This window comes from Orcinus orca, chromosome 5 (genome assembly GCF_937001465.1).
Source record: "Orcinus orca chromosome 5, mOrcOrc1.1, whole genome shotgun sequence".
NCBI classification, from domain to species: Eukaryota; Metazoa; Chordata; class Mammalia; order Artiodactyla; family Delphinidae; genus Orcinus; species Orcinus orca.
Genome location: NC_064563.1, coordinates 83,985,372 through 84,004,858, shown reverse-complemented (window position 1 = coordinate 84,004,858; position 19,487 = coordinate 83,985,372). Strand labels below are relative to the sequence as shown.

Sequence of the window (19,487 nt, the reverse complement as noted above, 5' to 3'; positions counted from 1 at the left end):
TCCCCTTCTCCTCTATAAAAAAGTTTCTTTTCCTTTGCTTTACTGGACTTGCATGTGGTTTGCCATAGTTGCATGCCCCAAATTGCAATTCTTTGCTGCTCCAGAATAAACCCATTTTGCTTGTAAAATAACTGGCTGTTTTATTGTTTTAGGTTCCCTGGGCAGGGGGCAAGGGTGGGATAGAAATGATGACAGCCATTTACGTGTACAGGTCATTTAAACTCAGACTGAGTTCCTAATGACCAAAACTGAAAGCATTTGAGCAAGAAAATAATGATGGCATTGTATTTTAACCCACAGAATAAAATGAATAGCCATGAGTCCATACTGATATAAATGATCAAATAAATAAATGGGAAAGGGCAGCTCTTTCTTACACTAAACTTCCAACCAATAAGGAAGCAGGAAATGGGGGGTAAAATCACCATTAGGCAAACACCACTGTAAATAATTGTTGCAGACGAGATCCACCAATGGGTGCTAACATTAGTAGGTAAAAATTTGAGTTTAAACAGCTTGCATAGTCTCAAAGTATCTCCCCTCAAATAATTATTAGCTACAAAGGGAAAGTCAGTAACTTTATAGTGAAGAAACCTAGCAGATATCACCTTAACCAAGTGATGAAGGTTAGTATCACCAGTGATGAGACCTATCAACCTCATGAATCAGTGATGTATTGCTCTCTACAAAATAACTAATCAGTACTTTTCTACAGAATAACTTCATTCTACAAAATAACTAACTGGGACTCTTCAAAAGGGTCAAAATAATGAAAAACAAGGCAAAACTGAGGAACTATCTCAGATTGGAGGAGACTAAGGAGAAATAACTAAATGCAAGGTAAGATCCTTGACAGCCAGTGGAAACAAAAAAAAATCATTAGCAGGAAAGCTGATGAAATTCAAATAAAGTCTATAGTTTAGTTAATAGTATTGATAACTGAACAATGGTTATGTAAGGGGCTAATATTAGGGGAAGTTGAGTGAATTCTCTGTACAATATTTGCAACTTTTCCCTAAGTCTAAAATTAATTAAAATTAAAAGTTAAAAGAAAAAGTCAAAGACTGTGTATAATCCAAGTCAACAAACAGCAGTAAAATTAACTTACTTCTCAAAGAGAATCACTGCTTCTTGTATTCCTAGTGCCTCAAGCTGACCTGACACATAGTAGGTGCTAAATTTGGTAAATAATGAATGACTTTCTAGGATATACTAGTTTAAACACACAAGGACACACAATAATCCCAGGTTACTACTAAAATAAATGTGACATGGTATAAAAGGAGAAAAAATAAAGACTAATAAAGAAGGGGAAAAATTAACTGGTATAAAATTCCATTTGGGGAACATTTTTAAAATTGAAAAAGGCTCATATACACTACCAAATGTAAAATCGATAGCTAGTGGGAAGCAGCCGCATAGCACAGGAAGATCAGCTGGTGCTTTGTGACCACCCAGAGGGGTGGGATAGGGAGGGTGGGAGGGACACGCAAGAGGGAGGAGATATGGGGATATATGTGTATGTATAGCTGATTCACTTTGTTATACAGCAGAAACTAACACACCATTGTAAAGCAATTATACTCCAATAAAGATGTTTAAAAAGAAAAAGCCTCACCCCCATGCTAGTTCCCTTCGGTACGCTCTCCTAAGGACAGAGGGCCCCATCTCTAATAAATGGCCCTTTCCCTTAGTCATGCCCACCACCTTTTGCTTCTCTGTCACTGAGTTTCCAAAAGCAGTACTCCTCTCTTCTGACTCTGGGAGGAGTTGCTGTCTAGTCTGCCACTTCCTCCCTGAACCCACAGAGCACACCAGAGCAGTGTCCCTGCCTCTGGGCAAGAGCTGCCTGCAGGTCCTACATCAACTGTTTTACAACAAGGGCTGGCATGAAACAGTCAGGAAACATGAAATCAATTTAACAAGCAAGGGACTGAAATTGTTTTATTTAGTCTTTGTTATGCAGCATGAAAGAATTCCTAAGAATTTCCAATGGGGGATTTTAATGGAGGCTCCTTGTGTACTTATGTGCCATTCTCAGCTATCCCAGAGAATCCTGTAGTGGGGTCACTTGCAGTTCCCTTTCTGCAGTTATTAGAGGCACATCAATGAGAAGGCTTGAGAAGGTCTGAAGGTCTGAGGTAATGGAGAAAACAAGGGCTTTGAAGTCACAAAGAGCTGAGTACAAATCTGGTTACCAGATGCATGAACGGCTTTGGGGAAGTGACCTAAATTTGATTCCGTTTTGCCATTTATTTTAAAAACATTTTTCAAAGTGTGGTTCCAAGAGAGCCTATATCAAAGACAGAGGGAAATTTGTTAAAATTGTAGATTCCTGGGCCCTACTCCAGAGCTAATGGGTCAGAACAACTGGGCCTGGGACTCAGGAAAATGAATTTTTAACAAGCTCCCCAGTTGAGTCTTATACGCATTAAAGTTTGAGAACCACTGAAATAAGAGATCGGACCTGTAATGCAACAGATCCCTCAGAAACGTTCATTTTCCTTTGGGTGAGGAAAAGAAGTAAGAAGATATGTGAAAAGGAGATTTTAAAAATGCATTTGAATAGCTTTCAACTCCATCATTTAAAAACTTATTCTAAGAAATAATCAGAGAGGTAGACGACGATATTCAAACCAACATTACTAAAATAACCAAAAATTCAAAAGATTCAAAATGTTAACAATAGGGAACTGATTTAATTAATTACAATACCTACATATAATGGAGAACATGCTTTCCTTAAAAATGGTGCTTAAAAACTACATGGGGGGGGCTTCCCTGGTGGCACAGTGGTTGAGAGTCCACCTGCCAATGCAGGGGACACGGGTTTGTGCCCCGGTCGGGGAAGATCCCACATGCCGCAGATCGGCTGGGCCCGTGAGCCATGGCCGCTGAGCCTACGCGTCCGGAGCCTGTGCTCCACAACGGGAGAGGCCACAACAGTGAGAGGCCCGCGTACCGCAAAAAAAAAAAAAAAAAAAAGAGAACACCACCACTAACTTGCTTTGAATGTTTCCACTTTGAATTAAAGATCTTCAAAGAAATGGTTAGTTCTCAAGTCTTGCAAGCATCTCTGGAAAAAACACATTATTATTAGCTCATTTTAAAGTAGATACTAAATACTTATCTTATAAAGTGGCCCACAGAATATACTAAGTGGCTCATAAAATATACTAAGAGAGTTAGTTTTATTGCCCCCTCCAAGACCGTGTAGTCAAACAGTTCAGTACTTCTCTTTAACCGACATTTTTAATCAGATTAAAAATGCACACTGAAGGGAAGCAAAATATGCCACACCAAAATATGCCACTTTGGCATACTGATTACTTTAAATTAAAGTTACTTAAGAAACAGCCAGTGCAAGGACACTTTCACCCTCTCTTCTCCCCCTGAAAGCAGGAAATAAATCTCCCATGTGAAAGGTACCTTTTCTATACCAGGAGGGAACCAGGATCAGGCATCCTTATTATCAGAGATAAGAATTCAAGGTAGAGGGACTTCCCTGGTGGCCCAGTGATTAAGAATCCGCCTGCCAAGGCAGGGACATGGGTTGGATCCCTGGTCTGGGAAGATCCCACATGCCACGGAGCAACTAAGCCCGTGCACCACAACTACTGACCCCGTGTGCCACAACTAGTGAAGCCCACATGCTTAGAGGCGGTGCTCCGCAACAAGAGAAGCCATCGCAATGAGAAGCCTACGCACGGCAGCGAAGAGTAGCCTCCGTGGGCCACAACTAGAGAAAGCCTGCGCGCAGCGACGAAGACCCAATGCAGCCAAAATATAAATTTAAAAAAAAAAGAATTCAAGGTGGAAAGCACTGTATCAACTAGAGAAAGCCCGCACACGGCAACGAAGTTGTCTTGCCAGTTCTTCACATATGTATTGTTTCTTTGTCTAAAAAATATAAAAGCTGCCTACTTTGGTTACTTCCTGAGCCTCATATTTTTATGGGATCCCAATGGTATGAAATTTAATGTTTCTCTCCTGTTAATCTGTTTTATGTCAATTCAATTTAATTATTAGACCAGCCAAGGAACCTAGAAGGGGCAAGAAGAAAAATTTTTCTCCCCTACAACACAAACAGGCACATGAACACTTTGCAATTTCATGGAGTTTAAAGGTCAACCCTGCTCTAGAAGATAAAATTCCAAAAAGATAAACTATGGTCCTATTAAGCATTATCTCCTCCCCCAGAGACACAGTAAAGCACTCTGGCCCACCAGCCCAGCCCAGGTGCCTAGGTTAGCCCTGGGCCCCTCTTTTTAAGCCCACTTTCTCAGCCTGGATCCTGAATCTTATTTATCTCTAACCAAGACTCCTTGACTTTCTTGAATCCTCAATGTTATTGTCCTTTCTTAACAGAAATTTAGAAATTATAAAAAAACAAACAAACAGCAGCCTCAACCCTCAAATTTCTGTCTTCTTCCTCCTCCCTTTCGTCACCAAACGGCTGGAGAGGTCTCCCTGTGCTCCGGCCGCCTCCACACCCTCATCCCTCACCCACTCTTGAACACTCTGCAACCCCGGCACACGCCCACCCTGTTGATAACTGCTCTCCTGCGCCTACCAACCCAAAGGCCTTTTCTCAGTCCCAATACTCATGGACTTTTCTGTTTTCTTCAGACCTAGAGTTAGCCCTTATCTAATGGAAGACCGAACACCAACAGATACGGATTGACAGGCACCGGATGGACGCAGAGCCAGACTAAGGGCAGGTATCTCAGGTACTTTAAAATCCTGTCGACCCTCACCACTCGTCGGCCCCTGAAGGTCCCAGGCGGAGATCAGCAATGGGTTTCCCAGTAGAAACGCTGGGGAAAGAGGGCTCCAAGGAGGAAGGGGCTTCTTCACGTTGATTCTCCCGGCAGGGAGAGGTGCTGGTGGCGACTCCAGAAACGCGACGCGGGGCCTCGGAGGCTGACCCCTGAATTCCCACCTGGCAGCATTTCGCCTGGGAGCGCCGCGGTGCCGCCCTCACCTGAGCCAGTGCCTCCCGCCGAGCTCGGCCTCCGCAGGCCCCCTGCCCGGCCCCGCCGCCTGCGCGGAGGCAGAACGGCCCTCCGAGGCCCGGCCCGCGCCCGGCTTCGGCGCGGGGGACTGACCCGGCCCGCCTCCCGGGGATGCCCACACGGCGCCCGCAGCCCTCCGCGCGGAATTGCGCTTCCCGGGCGCCGGCGGAGCGGAGGCCCCACTAACTCACCCCTCACGCGGCCTCGACGAGCACCTCCCGGAGAAAGGGAAGGCGGTGAGAAGCGGCCGCAGGGACCGCCCCCGCCGCCCGGGAGGAGGCTCCGGCGCGCCGGCTCCGCCCCCCCCGACCCCCCCGCCCCGGGAGTCGCTTCGGCCGGGCCCGGGGGCGAGTCTGCGCGGTCCTCCACTAGACCCGCCCGACGGATTCCCCGCTCCCCGCTCCGCCACCGCCCCCGCGCCCGGCCACCCTCCCCGGGCGATGGAAGGAGCACCTGGAGGGAGAAGGACAGCTTGTCCTTTGGGTGATCTTAATAAATCCTTGTGCCAATACTGCGCTAGGGTCTGGGCGCTTCCCAAATTCCATCCTCGTAAATACAAAGCTTTGGGAAGGAGATAGGAACTTTCCCATTTTACGGAGTAGGAAACGGAGGCTTTAGAAGTTAATAAATTTACCTTACATTACCCTGACAGCTTTCAACTTTGTCAGCTGCACAATGTACCGAATTAACTGACTCCCATTTCACAGGACTACTGAGAATATTAACTGAACCAGTTGTGAGATGAGACATCCAAATTTCTTCAAAGATATTATTACAGAAAGCCAAGCAAAATCATATTTATACTAAAGATTAGAGTGAAAAATCAGAGTGGGTTCTGCTTAGGCAGGCAGGATAGAAGACTAGATTCTCCAAGACACCCTTCCACTCAATGGGGAAGTAAGAGAGTCTCCAAGAACCATCCCTACCCCAAAAGGAACAAACCATGGGAAGAACCAGTGCTGGGATGCTTAGACTCTAAGTAGGAGACCTGGGCTGAGGGCATACGGAAAGTCTCCGCAGACACTGATTTGGGACCGACATGAGAAGAGCCAAACCTGCACCTTCCTCATCAAGCCAAGGCTGAGGAAGAGCACTAAGGAGTTCCCAAGTCTCTTGTGCTCTGAGCAATGGAAACACACTTTAGAGGATGTATCCTCAATACACACTCCATAGGACTCAAACAAATTCAATTTTAAAAAACAATTTAAACAATTTTTTAAAAAATCACCAAGCACTGGAGGCCCACACGTAAGGACGGCCGCCAGAACTAATACCCAAGAGATTTAGACCCCCAAGGACATCAGATACTGGAATTGTCTGACACAGGATACAGGAAAGCTCTTTTTGAAATTTTTAAAGAAAAAACAATATCCTAGAGGTTACTTACCAGTTACAAAGAGGATATACTACGCATTGGAGAAATCTGGCAGATAACACCTTAACCAAGTACTCAAAGTTAATTTCACCAATAGTTCAAACTGACATCACACATGAGGTGATGCTCTGAGGACATAACATCACCATTCTTGTATTCCTGCCAAAAATACATGACTAGAATTTAATCATGAGGAAACAGTCAGACAAGCCCAAATTAAAGGATATTCTACAAAACAATTGACCTGTACACTTCAAAACTGTCAGTGTCATGAAAGACAAGGAAAGATGAGGAATGTTTCAGATTAAATGAGACTGAGGAGATTTGACATCAAAACTCCTGGACTGGGACTTCCCTGGTAGTCCAGTGGTAAAGAATCTGCCTTCCAATTTGGGGGACGCCGGTTCGATCCCTGGTCAGGGAACTAAGATCCCATGTGCTGTGGGGCAACTAAGCCTGCATGCCACAACTACTGAGCTTGTGTGCCTCAACTAGAGAGAAGCCCGCGAGCCACAAACTACAGAGCCCACACGCCCTGGAGCCCGCGCCACAGCTAGAGAAGAGAAAACCTGCATGCCACAACTAGAAACAAGCCCACGCACCACAACGAAGAGCCCGCACCGCAACTAAGACCCGATGCAGCCAAAAATAAATAACATAAATAAATAAACAATAAATAAATCTAAATAAACAATAAACAAACTCTTGGGGGCTTCCCTGGTGGCGCAGTGGTTGAGAGTCCGCCTGCCGATGCAGGGGACGCGGGTTCGTGCCCCGGTCTGGGAAGATCCCACATGCCGCGGAGCGGCTGGGCCCGTGAGCCACGGCTGCTGAAATACTCCTGGGTTGGAAAAAATTTTGTTACAAGATATATTATTGAGACAATTGGAAATGAGTATGTACAACATGGTAGATTTAAAAAAGGAGAGTGGAAGTGAAGCTATACCAGTTCTGAGCCCAGCCTTTTTTTTTTTTTTTTTTTTGCGGCACGTGGGCCTCTCACCGGCGTGGCCTGCTCCCATCGCAGAGCCCAGGCTCTGGACGTGCAGGCCCAGCGGCCATGGCTCACGGGCCCAGCTGCTCCGCGGCACGTGGGATTTTCCCAGACCGGGGCACGAACCCGCATCCCCTGCATCGGCAGGCAGACTCTCAACCACTGCTCCACCAGGGAAGCCCAAGCCCAGCCTTTTAAAGGCAGTTTCTGCTTCCACTTTCACTCTCTCCCATGTGACAAAGCAGTCATAGACCAGCCCAGATTTAAAGGGAGGGGCAATATAGCCTCATTTCTCAGTGAGAGGACTGTCAAAGAATTTGAGGCTATTTTTAATCTACCATGCTGTACATACTCATTTCCAATTGTCTCAATAATATACCTCAAAACAACTTTTTTCCAATCTAAGACCACATGTAAAGAAATCTCCTTAGTCTCTGTTATGGGCTGAATTGAATCTCCTCCAAATTCAGATGTTGAAGCCCTAACTCTCAGTACCTCAGAACATGACTATATTTGGAAATTTGGCCTTCAGAGAGGTCATTAAGTTAAAATAGGGTTTTTATGGTAGGCCATAATCCAACATGACCAGTGTCTTTATAAAGAAGAGGAGATTAGGACAGAGACAGCACAGACTGGGGATGACCATGGGAGAACACAGGAAGAAGGTGGCAACCCGCAAGCCAAAGAGAGAATCTTCAGAAGACACCAACCTGTCAACACCTTCATCTTAGACTTCCAGCCTCCAGAATTGTGAGAAAATACATTTCGGTTGTTTAATCCACCCAGTCTGTGGTATTTGTTATGGCAGCTCAAGCTAACTAAAACAGTCTCCATTAATCTGAAATAGTTTCTCATCTGTCCTTTTCTTTCATGACATTGACATTTTTGAAGTTTACAGACCAGTTGTTTTGTAGAATATTCCTTAATTTGGGCTTATCTGATTGTTTCCTCATGATTGGATTCAAATTGTGCATTTTGGGCAGAAATATGATAAAGATGATATTATATCCGCAAACATCGTCTTATGTGTGATACCTATTTTTATTATTGGTGATCTCTAGAATCACTTTTTATTGGAACCCTGAGCCACCATGTAAGTAGCCCAGCTACCCTGATGCTACCATGCTATGAGGCAGCCCACACTGGCCATGTGAAGAAGCCAACAACCACTCAGATCCACCTCCAGCTGAGGCTTAGACATCATAAAGCAGAGATGAGCCCTCCCCACTGTGCCATATCTGAATTCCTGACCCACAGACTCTTGAGATATAATAGTACTACATTGCTGTTTTCAGCCTCTAAATTTTGGGGTCATTTGTTACATAGCAATAGATAATCAAAGCTGACCATATATTATATGATAATATTCTATCAATGTTAAATTCCTTGCATGTGATCCTTGTATTGTGGTTATATAGGAGAGTGACTTTATTCTTTTTTAAATTTATTTTATTGAAGTATAGTTGATTTACAATGTTGTGTTAATTTCTGCTGTACAGCAAAGTGATTGTTATACATATATACATTCTTTTTCATATTCTTTCCATTATGGTTTATCACAGGATATTGAATACAGGTCCCTGTGCTACACAGTAGGACCTGTTGTTTATCAATTCTATATATAATAGCTTGCATCTGCTAATCCTGAACTCCCAATCCATCACTCCCCTACCCCCCTCCCCCTTGGTAACCACAAATCTGTTCTCTATGTCTGTGAGTCTGTTTCTGTTTCATAGGTAAGTTCATTTGTGTCATGTTTTTGATTCCACATATAAGTGATATCATATGGTATTTGTCCTTCTTTGAGATAAACAAAATGGATTAAGCTCTAGCTGGACTAGTCAGGAAAAAGAAAAAAGACTCAAATTCTCAATATCAGGAATTAGGGAGGTGACATCACCACATATACTATAGGTATTAAAAGGATAAAAATAGATTTTTATGAATAACTTTATGCCAATAAATTTCACAACTTAAATAAAATGGACAAATCCCTTGAAAGACATAAATTACCACAGCTCCCACAGGAAGAAATAGATGAACTAAACACTTCTTTATCTGTTAAAGAAATTGAAACTGTACTTAAAAGCCTTCCCACGTAGACATCTCAAGGCCCAGATAGCTAGTAAATTATAGAATTATAGAATTCACTAGCTAGAAGAAATAATATTAATTCTACACAAGATTAGAAATAATACACAAATTCTACACAAATTAGTATTTGTACTGATACCAATTTTACACAAAGAAGAAATAACACTAATTCTACACAAGATTGTCCAAAAATTTGAAGAGCAGGGAATACTTCTTAACTCATTTCATGAGGCCAACATTACCCTCATATCAAACCCAGACAAAAATATTACAACAAATGAAACAACAGATGAATATCTCAAATATACATAGAAGCAAAAATTCTAAACAAAATTTTAGCATATTGAATCCAACAGTATGAAAAGGATAATGCAACATGACCAAGAGGGGTGAGTTTATCCCAAGAAGGCAGGATTGCTTTATGTTAAAAAATCAAACAGTAATTCACCATATTAGCAAACCAAAGGAGAGGGACCACTAATCGTCTCAATAGATGCAAAAACTGCACTGGACAAAATCCCATAGCCATTACTGACAAAAAATTCTTAGCAAACTAGGAATGTGAAGGAACATCCTCAACCTGATAAAAGACATTTACAAAAATCTATAGCTAGCAACATGTTCAATGATGAAAGACAATGCTTTCTCACTAAAATCAGGAAAAAGACAGGGATGTCTTCCGTCACTTCTTACATTCAACATTGTATGTAGATACAAAAACCCTAAACATAATTTTAACAATCAAATTCAACAACATATAGAAAGGATGCTACATCATAACTGAATGGGATTCACAAATCAATCAACGTAATTCATTCAATCAATGTAATTCAAAAATCACTGTAATTCATCATATGAGCAAACTAAAAAGAAAAATCAGATGAAATAGTATTTCTAAAAAAGTAATAAAATGAATCCAGATTGGAAAGAAGAAAAAAACTGTCTTTTTCGTAGATGACATGATTGTTTCTATAAAAATTCCAATGGAACATACAAAAATGCTACAAAAACTAATGAGTTCAGTGAGTTTTCAAGAAAAAGATGAATATTCAAAAATGAATTTCTATATATTAGCAATGAACAATTGGAACTTGAAAAATTAAAATACCACTTATAATAGCATAAAAAATATGAAAAATTTAGGGGCTAAATGTGACAAAAGATGTAAAAGGTCTTATACTGAAAAATAACAAAGCATTGTTGAGAGAAATTCAAGAGACCTAAATGAATAGAGATATATACTTTGCTTATGGGTCAGAAGACTCAATATTGTCAAGATGTCATTTCTCCCCAAATTGATCTGTACAGTTAATGCCTTTCCAATCAAAATCCCAGCAGATTGTTTTCCTTCAGGAGTTGAAAAGCTAATTCTAGAAATCATATGAAAATGCAAAGGACCTAGGACTCTGAAAAACAATTTTGAAAAAGAACAATTACAAACTCTAAGTAAAACCAAAAAAAGAAAGTTTTTAAAAATGGAGCATGGGGGACTTCCCTCATGGTCCAGTGGTTAAGAATCTGCCTTCTAGTGCAGGGGACGTGGGTTTGATCCCTGGTGGGGGAACTAAGATCCCACATGTCTCTGGGCAACTAAGACCCCCCACGCTGTAGAGCCCGCCCACCACAACTAGAGAAAAGCTCGGTGCACCGCAATGAGGAGCCCACGCACCGCAACAAAGGGTCCAGCAAGCCGCAATTAAGATCCCGCGGGCCGCAACTAAGAGCCGATGCAGCCAAGTAAAAGAATAAATAAATGAATATTTTTAAAAAATAAAATTAAAAAATGGAGCATGAAATATGATATGAATTGAGCAAGTTATGTAGTATAAGAAAGAAGAATCTACTTGGCCTTGATGCTTGTTTCATTCTCCTTTGAATTGCTCAGATTTGGAGATATTGAATGTTAATCTTCTGAGCCAACCACTCAAAATTCTATAGTAAATTATATTTGCATAAGCACAAACTATGCTACAGAGTAACTTATTGATTTCAACTTTTAAGCTCAATCAACAGATAAAATACAGAAAAATTAATAATACTTATAGAACAAAATGCAAATGCTATAAACTCTAACATTGTAAATGTAAAGGTAGAGAAGACAGAAATTGAGAGGTACAGAGATTGGGTGGAAGTGAGGGGAAGGGGAGAGGTGAAGAGTAATGTGAGGGGGCTATTTCTCTCTTGTTACCTAGTAGGGAATCAAGAGTCACTACCTATTCTTGATGGAGCAAGAATTCAAAGGTTAAGCATGGTATTTAAATTTATAATGATAACCAAAAGATACATGGTAAATAATATCATTAACAGAGCGCATGAAGGGGAAAAGAAATGGAGAGATAGTTTCAATGAACTAGATTTATTATCATTCATAGCTTGGGGGTTAACAGACCTTGGATAAAGTATATAAATTAAGAAATAGTGATATAAGCATAGAGTTTATAATTATAGTGCTAACCATCAAAATAATTAAAAACAAATTCTTAAAGGTGGTTACCTTTGGGTGGTGAGACATGGGGGTGGGGGAGAGGTTTAAGGAATGAAGCAAGAAGCATTTTTCTTTTTCCATTGAATACCATTCCATACCTTTTGAATTTTTTAACCAAGTGCATATATTACTTTTATCATAGACAGTTCTTATACAATTTTATCATTTTAGTTTTGTTTAATTTTAGGTTTAAGGCACATGAGGAAATTATAATGTACCTATTTTTAAAGTTTTATGGTCTGAACACTTACGTTTTCCAGATAAACCTAAGACACTTCACAGCCTGTCTCCTCATGGTCTGATTTTAAAAAAAACAAAACAAAACAGAAAAACGCTAACCCAATCCAAAAATAACAGAAAGACAAGTTAAATCTTTACTACAGGGTCATGAAAACATCAAAGGGGGACTCCACTCACAATACATTATAAAACCTTTTCAAATCTTCTTTCCCTGCCCCTCTCTCAATGTCTCACATCATATGGTAACTGCTCCCAAATCTCTCTCCTCTTCAAACTTCAACAAAACACCTCCCACGCTGACTCTAGTCTCCTTTACTTCCCTTTCTTTCTGGGCCTATTCTAAGTCTCTACTCGTTCAAATAGAAATCAACGTTCCCCTGATGTTCATTTCATCTTTTACCACAAGGGTCCTTCTTCTTAGTCAGGAGAAACTGGCATTATTATGTTGCTATTTCTAAAAGAAAACCAAATTCTAATTTCCCCAAAATCTACCCCAAACAAATATTTGAGATATATCCTGCTGGAATTTAGTTACAAGCTAGAAGTTTCTCTACTGTAAGCATCTTAAAGATAGAAGTGGAGTTTTATTCATCTTTGTATTTGAGGAGACAACAACATGCTTCACACAGAGTAATGCTTTACACCAAATGCACATTTTACTGTTGAATTATACTTTGGAATAGCTTTTATGAAAAGTATAGGGAAAAGAAGAGGAAGAAAGCTAATGTTTACTGAGTATCTACTATGAGGCAGGCACACTATACCTTTATGGTGGTGATATATATTTCTACTTTCTCTTCTGGATCAGTAATTCTCAAACAGAAGCAAGAAAAGCAGGTGTAGAGGAGTGCATGTGGACTCTTGCTTTTTTTTTTTTTTGAAGGTTTTCTTGTTGGTTTTTTTTTTTAATTGAAGTATACTTGGTTTACAATATTGTGTTAGTTTCAGGTATACAGCAAAGTGATTTGGTTATACATGTGTATATATGTATATACCTATATGAGTACATGTAATTTGAAATGAACCTCCATGTGAGACTATTATTCCCCACTGTGTGTGCAAGCACACACGTAATAAAACATTCTCGTAACCCTGATTCATATAAACGAAGACACTTTTACAAATACTGATGTGTCCGAAATACCATTTGACCTTTAAGTGTCGAGGGGAGGGGAGGAAGATTATGAACCATGGATGGAAACTCTGTGTGTGTGTACGTGTGCTGTATGTGTATCTACAATGCATGCACACTCACAAATGCCCACTAGAGGGCAAACCCACATCTCAGACATTAACGATTACTGGGATGCCCCTTGTGGGCATTTTAATAATTCAAGCCAAATTCCTCTAAGGACAAGGTATGATATACAGTTTAAGGCGTGTGCAAATTAACTTTGTGATGATGTTCTTACAAATAATTCCCAGGGAGAGAAGCTAAACTTACAGCTCCACAGTTTCTAGAATCTATTGTGACTTATTTTTCGTGCAAAATGTAGTATTAATACAGATAAATTCCCTTAATAGACCATCTGATTTCATATTTAGGCTTCAGAATGAACTAGTTGCGGGACTAAAGCAAGTGACAAGGCCAGGATTTGACCCCAAGTAGTTCAACTTCAGAAACTAGGCATCAACCAGGATGCATCTCCACCTCTCAGTAAGGTGAGAGAGCAGGCAAGGAGGGATGCTGGTGCCTTTCCCCCTGGTTTGCCGCCTCCCTCTGTCACTGTCCTGACCCCCACATCTCTGCCAGGCTTGGCCGACACTGCCTTGCTCCAACTTCCTTAGCGACTTCCCACTGTAGGATCAACTCCGGACTGGCACAAGCCAGCCATGCCACCAATCTCTCCCACACCCAACCATGCTGACGCTTTCCACTCCCTGCACAAGTCCTGGTCTCACACACATCTGTGTCCCTAGAAATGCTGTCCTTGTTTTTCTGAAAATTCTCTCCCCTGTTATCTGTAGGAGAAATCGTCACGCTTCAAGCCTCCACCAGAGTCACCTCCTCTAGGATATCCCCTCGACTCAGCCAGGCAATCAGTCACTCCGACTCCAGGGCTCCCATCTGTCTCCTGATATTGCAGTTGCCAGTGTGCTTGGCTCTCTTGCCACTAGAGTGAGGGCTCCCGAGGGCATGGATGGAGTCTTTTCTGCATTGTGTCCTCAGCACCAAACCCGGTATCTGGCATGTAGAGGACGCTCAGGAAATTTGACTGGCTGAATAAATGAGTAAATGCTGAGTGTAAACAGACTTCACAGGCTCTTGAAAATTCCAGCCTTCAGGAAGGTAATTCCTTCCTGGATCCCTTGCAGAGGTGTGAGAAAGGACAGAAGAGCAAGGGGCCGGAGCCAGAGTGGCCCACGCAAGAGGCCACAGCGCCATCACACAGGCCCCGCAGAGCTTCCTTTCTCTGGTACCCCAAACATGCTTCAAAACATTAAGGTATGTGGGAAGGAGCCCACCCCCCACCTCCGCCAATCTCCCTATCCCACCCATCCTGTACAATCAGGTGAAACCCTGTATAATTCTGTAACTCTTCTCCTTGACCTCCATTGGAGCTCCTTGCTGAAGTGAGCATTCTCTGTATAAAAGTGCTTAACCGTTAGTGCCAGCTAAAGATAGAGATATTTCCACCAAGAGACTTCTGAGTTTACTTAGACTTTTACCAATCTGATCATTAGAGTAACAGTTTCCAACGCGGGACTGGGGGCTAGCTCTGCTTCTTTACTATGCTGGCTACATTAGTTTACTAGAGCTGCTGTAACAAAGTACCACAAATTGGGTGGCTTCTACAACAGAAATTTACTATCTCACAGTCATGGAGGCTAGAAGTCAAGATCAAGGTGTTGGCAGGGTTGGTTTCTTCTAAGTGCTGTGAAGAAGAACCTGTTCCATGCCTCTCCCCTAGCTTCTGGTGGTTTCCTGCCAATACTTGGTGTTCCTTGGCATGCAGAAGCATCACTCCAATCTCTGCCTTTATCTTGGCATTCGTCCTGTGTGCATGAATGTGTTCAAATTTCCCCCTTTTCTAAGAACACCTTTTGTATTGGGTGAGGAACCCATTCTACTCCAGTTTGATCACATCTTAATTCATCACATCACAACCACCCTCTTTCCAAAGGAAGTTCAGATTCTGAGGTACTGGAGTTAAAACTTCAACATGTGAATTTGGTGGGGGACACAATTCATCTTATAGCATTGGTCGTATTTTCTAAAGCAAAAATCAGTACACATCCTTTGGCATGTGGTTTGACAATGGGGCAGAATATTTGAAAACAGGACTGTCTGGGAAATGTAGGGGTTTAGGTAGGATATTTTAGGAGTAAATCCAGGCATGTGCATGTTAATCTGAAAGGTTTTAACACACCACAAGGTAGATATCCAACTGAAGAGGTTCTTCTAAATAGAAGAATTAGAGAGGAAACCTGAAGCTGCTTTAAATAATCAGTTCCCACGAAATCTGTGAGGACTTCCCATGAAATTAAATTAATGTGTGATAAGCTGGTGTTAGATAGATATACACACACAATCTTACTTTGAAAAAGTGCACCAGTAAATGATATTTGTGTACATCTGACTAGGTTCTTTTAGGATCCGCATGGAGAATTAAATACTTGTGTACTGAGGATTGAAAAAAGCAGAATGTTCCCTGAAATAGATGTAAGATTTTTCAAGTATAATCCTTTTTACAAACTGGTACCATTTTCCCACCACTGCCAACCCCCATGACCTTGAAACATATCCAAAAGGTATAATGAAAAACAATAGGAATATATTGTCCAACTTCCAAATGTTTACAATTTGGGGGATATAATTATATATTGAGGTAACTTATATCTGTAACCTCTGATAATTCCTGTCCTCAAACTAATTTCTGCATATTGTACTTTCAAGATAGGAGTAAAAACAGGTCTGGGGACACCAGAGATGTAAGAAAAGTGTGAGCCACAATCAGAACTGCTTCCCAAATTGCCCACAAAAGGCAACATATCTTCAGTGTCAGAAAACTGTTTAACAAGAGGCAATCTTACCTTTTCTGAAAATGTTTCCTGGTTCTAAACAGTTAAATGTAAAGTAAATCATCTCAAACCATGTTGGAACTGGTTAAGGTATAAATAAATAAATGAAAATAAAATAAAGTCTTATAAATGTGTTTTATATGGGAAATGGGACCAGGATGGGGAAATGGGAAAAATAATCCCAAGGAACTGGATCATGATGGAGGAAACAGAAATATTGCTCAGTGAGAAGATAATAAAAATCATTCTCTACAATGGAATATTACTCAGCCATTAAAAAGAGTGAAATAATGCCATCTGTAGCAACATAGATGGACCTAGAGATTACCATACTAAGTGAAGTAAGCCAGACAGAAAAAGACAAATATCATATGATATCGCTTATATGTGGAATCTAAAAAAAAAAAAAAAAAAAAAAAAAGGCACAAATGAACTTATTTACAAAACAGAAAGGAGATTCACAGGCGTAAAAAACAAACTTATGGTTAACAAAGAGGCAAGCCGGGGGGGGGTGGATAAATTAGGACGTTGGGATTAACCTACACAGACTACTATATATAAAATAGATAACCAACAAGGACCTACTATATAACACAGGGAGCCACGCTCGTTATTTTGTAATAACCTATATGGGAAAAGTATCTGAATCACTTTGCTGTATACCTGAAACTAGCACAACATTGTAAATCAACTATATTTCAATTAAAAAAAAAAATCACTCTCCTTTGTGTACTGAGCACTGGCCTAAATACAGGCCAAGTGCTAGGCTATTTCCTTATCTTATTTAATCCTCACAACAACTCTACCAGGTAGTTATTATAACCTTGATTTATCAGGTGGAGGAACTAAGGCTCAAAGAGGTTAAGAAATTTGTTCAATCCAGGTCAGCCCCAGACCACAGCCCATGCACCCAGAGCTGGTGAGGGGCCTATGGGGGATCTGAAGCTTCTATCCTGTGCCTCTAGAACATCTTCATCCAGAGAGGACTGAGTAAGAACACCAGGCATGTTGAGGAAGGTTGGAATGTATGAGGAGGAGGGTGCAGAGGTAGATCACGGGGGGCATGGAGGCCTAAAAACAACTGTGTACTGGGAAAACAATTTTGTTCAAGAGGGCTATTTATAGGGATGTTTTTCCTCAGTACTCCCTTCCCCCATCTCCTCCCTTTTGTGTTAAAAGGCTCCTGGCAGATTGGTAAAGGGTTACAGGCAATGCACAGGAAACTCTGGAACACAATGAGCGGGGTGGAGACAGATCCCCACCCACCTAAGAAAATCACTTGTTTCAGTATTCGGAGACCCTGGGGGAGACAGATGGAGCTGGAACCACATCTCTGCTCCTTTTATTGGCTTTCTCCGAGCCAGAAAGAAGGCAACATTCCCAAAGGGTTGCAGAACAGAGTAAAATGGGAAGCAGAGGCAAAATAAGAGGCAACAAAACAAAACAAAACAAACAAGACACTAAGATAAATGAAATCAGCCAGATAGCAAAGTTATCCCCTCTCCCAGGGACTCCTGAATTCTATGAGGAATCTAGTTTTTTCTTCCCAGAGTCTCTGTTCAGATTAGGAACTCCCAAGATACAGAGCAGGGAGTGAGCGAAGTGATCCCAAGCCCAGCTGCTGAGAGGGACCCCAGAACCTATTGCTAGGTCCTCAGGACAGACCCAGCCAGGCCTCCGGGGGCTGCCGGTTCCAGCAACGCCCCACACCCCCCAACCCAGACATCTTTCCCTCTGGGCCACCGAACAGACACCTCCACCCAAAGGGATACAAATTCAGACTTAGAAACTAAGGCCACTACTATATATAAAATAGATAATCAACAAGGACCTACTGTGTAGCACAGGGAACTCTACTCAATACTCTGTAGTAACCTAAATGGGACAAGAAGTTGAAAAAGAATACATATATGTATAAACGAATCACTTTGCTATACACCTGAAACTAACACAACATTGCAAATCAACTCTCTATTCTCCAATATAAAATAAAATTTTAGGGCTTCCCTGGTGGCGCAGTGGTTGAGAGTCTGCCTGCCGATGCAGGGGACACGGGTTCGTGCCCCGGTCCGGGAGGATCCCACATGCCGCGGAGCAGCTGGACCCGTGAGCCATGGCCGCTGAGCCTGCGCGTCCGGAGCCTGTGCTCCGCAACGGGAGAGGCCACAACAGTGAGAGGCCCGCGTACCGCAAAACAAATAAATTTTAAAAAGAACTAAAAAAATAAAAAGACCCTGCCCAGATTCCCATGTCGGTATAATAGTGATTCTACCCAGGGCACTTGGCTCTCCCCTGGCCTTGTGAAGTCTCTTCTCTGCATGTGACTCTAGGAAGGAAGTTTCCCACTGCTGTTTGGCTGAGTCCAGCGCCCACGTGGAGTGAGACAAGAGGGTCTTGTGCTGCCTGGTTTGTTCATCGTTTCTGAAATACTGAAGATTCATTTAGTGCTACACTGTGCATTATGGGTCAAATGTGGCTACGGTTTTTAAAACACTCTGCAGGACACAAAAGATCTCTAAACCTCTTGTTTTTGAACAACATTCAATGCAAAGAAATTAGAATGTAACTTAAATATTGGAGGGGGAAAACTTATTTCTCAAATAATTTCAAATACTGTGTGCAGGTGTCTCGTCTAATCTCTAGTCCTAACCTCTCAATTTCTACCCAGTCCTGCATTTTACACTATCAAAGGACTTTTCCTCCTGACAGCTCTGACATGGCCCTTGACAGGTATGTTTTATCTTTCTCCAAAAAATAGTATTTACCCTTACCAGCCCCCAATCCGATAAACTTGGGGTCATCTTGGACTCTACCCCCTCCTACATCTCGTCTTTTTTTTTTTCGTCTTTTAAATAAAAGTCTGAGGTTCTGAATTAGCGGGTAGGGGCATTGATCGATGCAATTTTATTATAAAAAGTTAGTAAGACTTTCTTTTTTGAAACCAAGTCTTTTTCTTTCTCATTATTCCCTCACCTTCTGCCCTTTCTACTCCAAAATGCCTAGTTGATGGGGAAGAAACTGAATCACATTCTCAGCTAGGGAACTGAGGCTGTAAAGCTGTGTTTCCCAATGTGTTTTCATTTATTTATTTATTTTTTGCCCTGAGCAACACAGTTTTGCAACTCTAGGAACTGAAAAGGAACTTAAATACAGAATGCTTCAGAAACAAAGAGAGAGAGAATATCATTTATAATAATAATGTCTGTCTTTCACCTTTTAAGCTGGGAGTGGGACCATTTAAAGCCTTCCTTCTTCTTCGTT

At 41.6% G+C, this 19,487-nt stretch overlaps 1 protein-coding gene across 7 annotated transcripts in view; it reads right to left on the bottom strand.

Annotated features, from left to right (window-relative positions):
• B4GALT4 (beta-1,4-galactosyltransferase 4) overlaps nt 1-5,303 on the bottom strand; it is a 29,220-nt gene extending 23,917 nt beyond the window's left edge. For 2 of the 7 annotated variants that reach the window (XR_001120027.3, XM_004278513.4), the window contains exons 1-2: nt 4,758-5,128; nt 3,004-3,076 (exon numbers count right to left, since the gene is read on the bottom strand). The gene's annotated coding sequence lies outside the window, so the exon portion shown is untranslated. Of the gene's footprint in view, nt 1-3,003; nt 3,077-4,757; nt 5,129-5,206 lie in introns of those variants that run through there. The other 5 variants (XM_049709972.1, XM_033403276.2, XM_004278514.3 and 2 more) reach the window with 5 other exon arrangements.
• Nucleotides 5,304-19,487: the final 14,184 nt, after the last annotated feature.